The following is a 9,096-nucleotide window of genomic DNA, read 5'->3' as shown; positions in this document are numbered from 1 at the left end:
TTTTTGAAGTAACGTCGGTAATATATAAGATATCTTACAAAAATAGCTAGCGAAGAGTGTGATAAGCTATGGACCTAGATTTAGATCTAAAATCTAGTCTTGGAAGAGGGGGGGGGGGGATTACAGATCTAGATCTAATTGTTATGAAAATAGGCTACATGATTTACTTTTCTTTTTTTTTATCACCGGGGAATATAGATCTAGATCTATTTAATTTTTTTTACATTTTTACAATGTTCTGGTACCGGTATCGTAATATTATTGGGTTGGAAAGATTCCATGTCTCTTGCAAAGAGATCTCAAGTAATTAATAACCTTGACCTTGTGCTGGTGCTAGTAGGGAAAAGAATAAGGTCTTCAGACGTCTGCACATCCAAGGAGACAACTCTTGTTACCTGTCAAGTCTGAGTGTCAAGTTTTAGTGACGTCGCTGGGGGGGGGGGGGGGGACGGAGGTCACGGCGCGGGAGAAGATACCAAGTTTATAATAAATGTCTTTAAATGGTTTTAAAAATAAAAATAATAATCGGCACACAATTTATATTTGTGTACCAATCAATGATTGTAAGTAATTAGACTATTAGGTAATGTACCGATCCATGATTGTAGGTAGTGTTGTCAATCAGTTATCAGTTCTAGTAGGCAATAAACTATTAGTTTTGTTTGATAAAAAAAAGGCCAAGATTTGATCTGGAATAGTTTATTTTGGGAAAGGGGTGATAGGCTAAGACCACTTATTGCACGGAAGACCAGACCTAGAGACCCCTCTGATTGCGAGTCGTTGTGGTCTACATTACATCACGATGAAGTTTTTCACTGAGCCGACTACTGCTCTGATCGCGAAGGACCCGCTCGGGAAAGACAAGCTTTAGGAACTCTCCGTGACTTACACCCTCCCTCCCCCCCACCATGCCCCATGCGCTACCAAAAAAAAAAAAAGCCGACGAGGAGATTGCGTCATAGACAGTCGAAATGGTAGACTGGCAGACGTCTGTGGCGCGGGATGAAATGTAAGACTTAGACGGAACTGTTCGAACGGAACTGGACACTACGTAAGCGTATAAATGTCTGTTGCTCGACACGGGGACGGTGCGCTGTCACGGGATCACGGCTGTCTACGCGGCACGGCCCGGTTTTAGCCCATTCAACCAACATGGCCGTCTACCGCTGGGAGTCCTCAGACAGGACACTGGATGGGGAATCCCGTGTCCAGGCCTGGTTGTTGGATAAAAGCCTTTCTAACAACCAACGGGATAATGGTGCCCACGTAGGCGCCGATTCCCTACTGGACTTCACACTGAAGGTTGCTCGACACAGGGGAAGTGGGTGGGTGCGCTATGAGCTACCCCCCCCCCCCTCCATTTTTTTTTTGCTCTAAAAACTCCAAGGGGGATTAATAGCTGTGTGGTAAAGCACTTGGCTTCCGACCCAAGGGTTCTCAGGTTAGAATCTCTGAAGACTGGTATTTTTAATTTCGTGATCTTTGTGAGGGCACTGTGTCTGCCCAACTGAGTACCTGGCATTAATGTGGTCAGGTAAAGGCGGTTGGTCGTTAACTGTCGGCTATTCAAGACAGACAGGGCCGGATTAAAATATGTAGAGGCCCCTTCACTTTTTTGAAAAGCTTTAAAAAGAATCACTTATGATTATTATGAATAACAATACCGGTACGTTTATCCAAAAGGATGCCATATTTTAGAATAAAGAAATAGTTGGCCTACTTTTACTTTTAATCTTAAAAAAAAAAAACACAATATTTTTTAAATATATATTTTAGTTTTAAAAAGTGTAGGCCTATAGTCATGAGTTTGTGGATGGTAAGGCTTTTGATAGTCGCACTGCCGTAAATCCGGAGCTACATTTACATATTGTTATTATTAACTGTTGGGGCACCTCAAGTGTCCTATCATTTAGTAAGGCACCTTTTCTCTCCAACCAACTGTTGGGGCACCTCAAGTGTCCTATCATTTAGTAAGGCACCTTTTCTTTCCTACCAACTGTTGGGGCACCTCAAGTGTCCTATCATTTAGTAAGGCACCTTTTCTTTCCTACCAACTGTTGGGGCACCTCAAGTGTCCTATCATTTAGTAAGGCACCTTAATTTTCTCTCCTACCAACTGTTGGGGCACCTCAAGTGTCCTATCATATAGTATATTTATTTATTTATTAGTTTTAATTACCATTATTCTAATATAATCCATAGAATTTTTTTAAAATCTGAAGTCCTGTTTATTTCTCCCAGAACCACTTTATTATTATTTTTTTTCAGTTTCATTGACAATATACTTGAAATGTTTAATCTCATTTTTTTTTAAACTGAAGGTTAGTTTTGTTTTGTTTACAGATATCAAGGTACAAAATTACATTCCAATTTTTTAGGGTTCTTGTCAATATCTGCAATTTAAATCCATATATAAAGTTTTGTTAACTTGGACTTTTTTAAATACAACTTTATATTTCATATTTTTTTCTTCCTGAGGTTCAAATGTATCAATTGTTTTTGTTGGCAGATATCAAGGTAGAGAAATAGGAATCTACTTAAGACTTTTTTAAATGTTTGATTAGTCAAAATATTTGCACTATTCCTATTTCCAATATCTGCTAAAGTGTCTGCTAAGTGTAACTAGTAAAGATTAGGAAAATGGTGATTGCAAAGTTTTACATATGGACAAGAAGAATGCTAAAGATTGGTCTCTTGGGGCATGATTCAGTGAAAGAATGTTGGACTAGCAGAAGTGTTATGGAGTGTGTGTGTGTGTTACTTTGGTGACAGTGGGAAGAGGTTAGAGATTGGTTGTGAATGATGCAAAATATGTGGTATTGTTGTCATTTTGTCTTAGTTAAGACAGAAGACTTCAGAACGTGAAACCAAAGGTTGTGTTATTTTAGTGAGTTAGATTTTGTTATGAAATGTTATTACTGAAGTCTACTACAGTGATTTCATTTGATCACAAGTTATTTTGTCTATGTTATAAATTTTATATTTAGTTTTGTTCACAAGGAAGTTATTCAAGTTATTTGAAGTTTCATTAGTTAAGATATACTACGCCTACAGCAGTTTGATGATACAGGTCAATGACTGTCAACACCAAGAAGACTAAATTAAATAAAGCTATGTCTATTTCTACACCATTTTGTTGCTACTAACTTCTAACCTGGTGTTACTAACAACTAACATGATATGGGAGAAGTAAATTAATATCTGATTCATACTAAACTCTTCAAATTCCATATAATTGTAGAGAACTGACATAAAATAAACATTAACAAATGTGTATTATTTTTGTAACTTTTCCTCCACTTTGCTTTTTTTTTCCCTTCTAGATGTTCATCATTTTTTCCTAAAGTCATTTCAGTTGTAAATTATTTTGTGCAACAAGTTACCAGAAAAACGTCAAGCAAGAGAGGTCACTACACTAAGACTTTGTCTTCTCATAAGAATGGATTGTTTTCTCAAAAAAATGGATGGCTGCCTGGTCATGTGGTATGTGTGCTGGACTGTTGTGTGGTCATCTTGATGCTCATATATTGCCTGATGCCATTTATTTTGCTGGACGTTTGGTCAATGAAGTAGATTCTCTTCAGCTCTCAAGGAATATTCAAAACATGTCAAACAAGGATATCAAGCAAGTGCAGTGTACATGTAAGTAATGTTGAAACATTATCTGATCTCATTTATGCATTCTTGAAGACAATCTGCAGCCACTGAACCAGTTACATTAGATCTGGATAAAGTGGTCGCCTCCTCTTCATTAATGCTAGAACAGAAAGATTTTAGAACTCTTTTACTCCACTTTCTGTCAGTGTGTTTCATGGTCATTTGTCACATCACAAAGAAGCTTAGCTTATTAAGCTCTGTTTGTGTAAGACTGTGTGTTTATATGTTTTGTGTGTGAATGTTGTTCCTTATTGCATCAATATTATCGTTGCTATAGTGGTAATCCTGCGGATAAATGTAATCAAACTGAATTTTCATTTGTTTGGATCTTATCTCGTGGGAATTTCAAACTTGATAATCTAGATTATCAGCAGCTGCTCTTTGCTTACTTTTTATAAGTACATTCTAAAAGAAATACAATACATAAGGATAGAGAAAGAAGAGCAAACATAATAGAGATTGGCTGAGGCAATATAAAGAAAGTGAGATCAAATAAAAGAAAATATAAAAAGAATAAACCTAGAGATTTTAAAACAATCTAAAAAGTCTCTCCAGCTCTTTGGAAAGATTGCTATTGCCAACTAAACAAAACAAATAAGTTTGGACTACAAGCAAAAGAACTTAGAAAGTTGTTATTTTATTTATCTAGAAATGCACAAACTTCTATAGCAGAATTTTCACTCTAAATATTAAAGCTTTCTGTATTCTGTACACGAGATACACTATGTAGCTATTTATTTATAGTTTTTTGGCATAATTGAAAATCTCCAATAAATTCCTTAGACTTTAAAGGCTTAATAAACCTTACATATTTTTTTACTTGATTTTGGTAGTTATTCTTTGCTGCTGTAGTAGATGTCTTGGGTGTATTTATTTTTCTTTAAAGTTTATTCATAAAATACTAAATTAAAACATAAAGTCAAAGCCACATCATCAGAATAGTTTTATTGAACATGAAAATAAAAGCATTAGAAGAATTATTTTTTTTCCTTTTCAAGGCAAAAGTTTTTCTTATTCTTATTTAGACCAACATGATGAAAAGGTAAACAACATGAAGATTAGATCAACATGTTGAAGATGTACACCAACATAATAAAGATGTAAACCAACATGATGATGTAGACCAGCGTGATGAAGATGGACCGATATGAAGATGAAATGTAAACCAAAATATTGATCAAGAATAGGGAATAAAATGGTAAGCAATGCTGTGTATATCTCTTTATATTTTCTTTATACTAAACCCCTAAGAAAAGCTTTGCCAAGTTTTGTGTTTCACTGACTATGAAAATGTTGTGATCAATTTTTTTTCTCTTGACAGTGAACATCTTGAGAAGTAAAACAATTCCTAGAGGCAAAAACACAGACATGCCTTCTCTACCATCATTTAGAGCCTTCTTTGTGCTCTAAGGGAACCTGCCATTATCTTTTGATAGCTCATTGTCGGTGAAGAGGTTTTTACATACCTAGTGCATCTGAAAGAAATGAACATTTCCCTAATGCTACTTCAAAGCCAGACCTTCTCAAGACAATCTTAGTGACCAAGCTGCAATACAGGACCCATTAGGAAACAATGAAGAATCCTCCCAACCTCAAGTTGAGTACCCATGCTCACCTACTAGAGTGGCAACACATAGATCTACTTCTCCTACACCCACAGTTATACATCCTTAACCCAACCTTACAAAATGGTTACATTACTAGAAGTGGTCCTGAAGTTAGGATAACTAAAAGATACAATGAATAGAACAATCATTTCTAATACAGGTACAACTAGTCAAGTGATGTACTTTGTAAGAACTAATTATTTGGAATTACCATAATTGACTTGTATTTTGTTCTATATTTAGGTATATTTTGACAATGTGTCCAGTCATTTGTTCATTTTTTTTAAATATTCCTTTTTTTTTCCCCTCAATCTTGTTGTTTCAGTTCAATGTTTTTATATTTTTTTGTTTTTGGGGGAGGTAGGGGCTGTGGTATATTATCATTATTATTATTGTATTAAGCAAACTTGTATATGTATGTTTATTCATGAATGCTAATGAAGAACATCACTTCTGCATCATCTACTGAAAATGTTGTAAACACCATACGTCTTCAGTCAACCTTGGATATTCTATAGAGTCACAGCACCAAAGTCTTGCTACATTATGCTTAATTCAATTTATTATCTCCCCTGCTTTTGTGTGCTATCCTATTAATGTTCATTAGTGTCACATCTCTGCAAAATTTGTTCTATGCTCTTTATAGTGTAAATAGTGACTTGACATTATTTAGCTCTACTGAAATATTATTATATTTAAAATAAAACATTTACTTTGCTGTTATGAAATCTTTGCTGTGTTGATATAAATGCAATTTTGAGGTTTAGTCTAAGGGCATCATAGAAGAGAAATGTAGTTACACTCACCTTAACAGTTAAAAATGAAATGTTCCATAAATAAAGAGTCTATTAATATTTACTATTTGGTATTGATAGACTTCACTAAAGCATTGAGCTCATCCCCTTAGTCATACTAATTCACTTTGTCTTATCTAATGGTGATCATGGGGTATCCACTTTTTCATCTCCATAGTCTCTGGTGTAAACAATCACTGTCCTGTTGGAGGTTAGGGCTAGGATGTAATCTCTATTTCTGATGGAACACATGTAAAACCAACGGTAGAACTCGACTTTATTAACATGTCATGCAAATATTTTTTCTTATCTGGCTCTCCCAGAGCTATTTTTATGTAATTTTATTTTTACTACTTTTGTAGGCTAGTGCTAAGCTGTATACTTGTACTTTCCCCTATTATTATATGGGTTAGTGCAATGCTGTTTCCTGTACTGTTTACCAGTGGTCTGTATGTCAGTTTTAATTATTCTGTACCTTGGACTGCCTGTAAGTTTCAGAATTATTTTTCTTTTTCTTATTTTACTATGTGTAAATCTATTATTTAATTTTTTAGCAATACATGTTACATTATTTTTTTAAATTGGAACAACTGTCAAAATAATTGACAATATGTTTTTAAAAATATGGCCTTATGTTTTTTTTTAAGCTGCAGTGTTTTGTAACTGCTGCTTTAGTCATTTAAATTAAAGTCTCATTTTTTTATATTTCTTCTCTATGTTTCTTGATTTCTTTTAATTCGCTAGATTTGTTTAGTTGAGTTGTCTGGTTGCTTAGGTGACTCAAGCCCCTTGGCCACAGACTGAGGTGCACAGATACAACCCACCCAGTAGCGTTACCTTCTGGCAACTGTAACTTCTTGTTAGCCCAGGCTAGACATGACTTGGGCCCCCGCCACGCTAACATAATACTAATATTCTCTTAAATCATTCTAGACAGCATTGAGACCACCCCTGTCCCTAACAAGCCAGCATTGAGACCACCCCTGTCCCTAACAAGACAGCATTGAGACCACCGCTGTCCCTAACAAGCCAGCATTGAGACCACCCCTGTCCCTAACAAGACAGCATTGAGACCACCCCTGTCCCTAACAAGCCAGCATTGAGACCACCCCTGTCCCTAACAAGACAGCATTGAGACCACCCATATCCCTAACAAACCAGCATTGAGACCACCCCTGTCCTTAACAAGACAGCATTGAGACCACCCCTGTCCCTAACAAGACAACATTGAGACCACCTCTGTCCCTAACAAGACAGCATTGAGACCACCCCTGTCCCTAACAAGACAGCATTGAGACCACCCGTGTCCCTTATATGACAGCATTGAGACCACCCATGTCCCTAACAAGACAGCATTGAGACCACCCCTGTCCCTAACAAGACAGCATTGAGACCACCCGTGTACCTAACAAGATAGCATTGAGACCACCCGTGTCCCTTACTAGACAGCATTGAGACCACCCGTGTTCCTTACAAGACAGCATTGAGACCACCCCTGTCCCTAACAAGACAGCATTGAGACCACCCCTGTCCCTAACAAGACAGCATTGAGACCACCCCTGTCCCTAACAAGCCAGCATTGAGACCACCCCTGTCCCTAACAAGACAGCATTGAGACCACCCCTGTCCCTAACAAGCCAGCATTGAGACCACCCCTGTCCCTAACAAGACAGCATTGAGACCACCCCTGTCCCTAACAATACAGAATTATCTTTTGCTTTAGTTGTAGAAGGAAAGTGGAGCAAACAGTTTAAAGCTTCTTTCGAATTCACTTGGAGCTGTTGTGGCTGAGGGGTAAAGTACTTGGATTTGGATTCCAAACATGGGTCCAGGGTTTGAAGACTAGGATTTTGAATTTTAGGGCTATTAGGCACCTTTAAGTTCACCCAGCTCTAATGGGTTCCTGACATTTGTAAAGGGAGTTGGTCATTGTACTGGACACCTGACACACCCATTGACTACGGGACACAGACAACAGATGAGCTTTATATCAACTGCCCTACAGATGGCAAAGTTTGGAAAGGGAAGTTACACTTCTATATATTTTTTTAAAATTCGCTCTACATCAGAAAGCTTCCATTTTTTGTTTGTCATCCACTTCATCTTTGAAATGATTGAATATTGAGGTCAAATTAGATTAGTTGATCGCCAAAAAATTTCAAACTAATTAATTAGCCTAATAGCTATAAAACCTTATATTTTCATAAGTACTTGACTAGATTTAGACTAGACCCCTTTAAAAACTAAAATCAAAAACAGTCATCATGAAATTGCTCTGGCTATTTATCCTAATAATTACTAAATACATACTAGCTGAACACAGAACCAGATCTACCTTAGTCAACACTAAACTTAAAAAAGAAACAACAGTCATAATCAATCATCACACTTTAGATCAAAGCAACTTAAAAAATAACCTAACATACACATCCATAACACTAAAGAAGATTACCCATCACAAATGGAAGTTCTCAATCAGACACAGCAGAAATAAATACCTATCACTGCTAATATTAATAGCAGGAGATGTAGAGTCAAATCCAGGGCCTAGATCTAAAGATAGATGCAACATCTGCAAAAAAGTATGCACCATGAAACAGAAAGCCATTCAATGTGACACCTGCGATGAATGGTACCATGCATCATGTCTCCATATGAATACACCTGTGTATTATGCCTTAGGCAACAAAGATGCATCATGGCACTGTGTACCGTGTGGGTTACCTCAGTTTACATCAGGACTGTTTGATTCCTTTGATGCAGACACTTCTAACCCATACAACATCCTAAACACCATCCCAAACCAAACTCACCAACCACTAGCCAGGTCCACTCCTGTTAAACCTAAATCTACTAAAATTAATACAACAGCCTCACTAAACAAACCTACTAAAGAAGTAACACCAAAATACCTTAAAACCTTAGTAATAAATTTTCAAAGCATTAGGAACAAAACAGCAGACTTAGAAATTTTATTAGAATGTGAGAAACCAGACATAATTGCAGGCACAGAAACTTGGCTACATCCTGAAATTTAT

At 36.7% G+C, this 9,096-nt stretch overlaps 1 long non-coding RNA gene across 1 annotated transcript; it reads left to right on the top strand.

The window, feature by feature from the left end:
• Positions 1–998: 998 nt before the first annotated feature.
• On the top strand, positions 999–5,031 carry LOC129923487 (uncharacterized). Its single transcript, XR_008775457.1, has 3 exons — positions 999–3,642; positions 4,683–4,855; positions 4,979–5,031. It is a non-coding gene; the product is annotated as an uncharacterized LOC129923487 (long non-coding RNA).
• The last annotated feature ends 4,065 nt before the right edge of the window (positions 5,032–9,096 follow it).

The sequence above is a fragment of the Biomphalaria glabrata genome, chromosome 16, assembly GCF_947242115.1.
Source record: "Biomphalaria glabrata chromosome 16, xgBioGlab47.1, whole genome shotgun sequence".
Classification (NCBI taxonomy): domain Eukaryota; kingdom Metazoa; phylum Mollusca; class Gastropoda; family Planorbidae; genus Biomphalaria; species Biomphalaria glabrata.
Note: the sequence above shows the minus strand (reverse complement) of the source record. Positions and strands in the feature narration are given on the sequence as shown.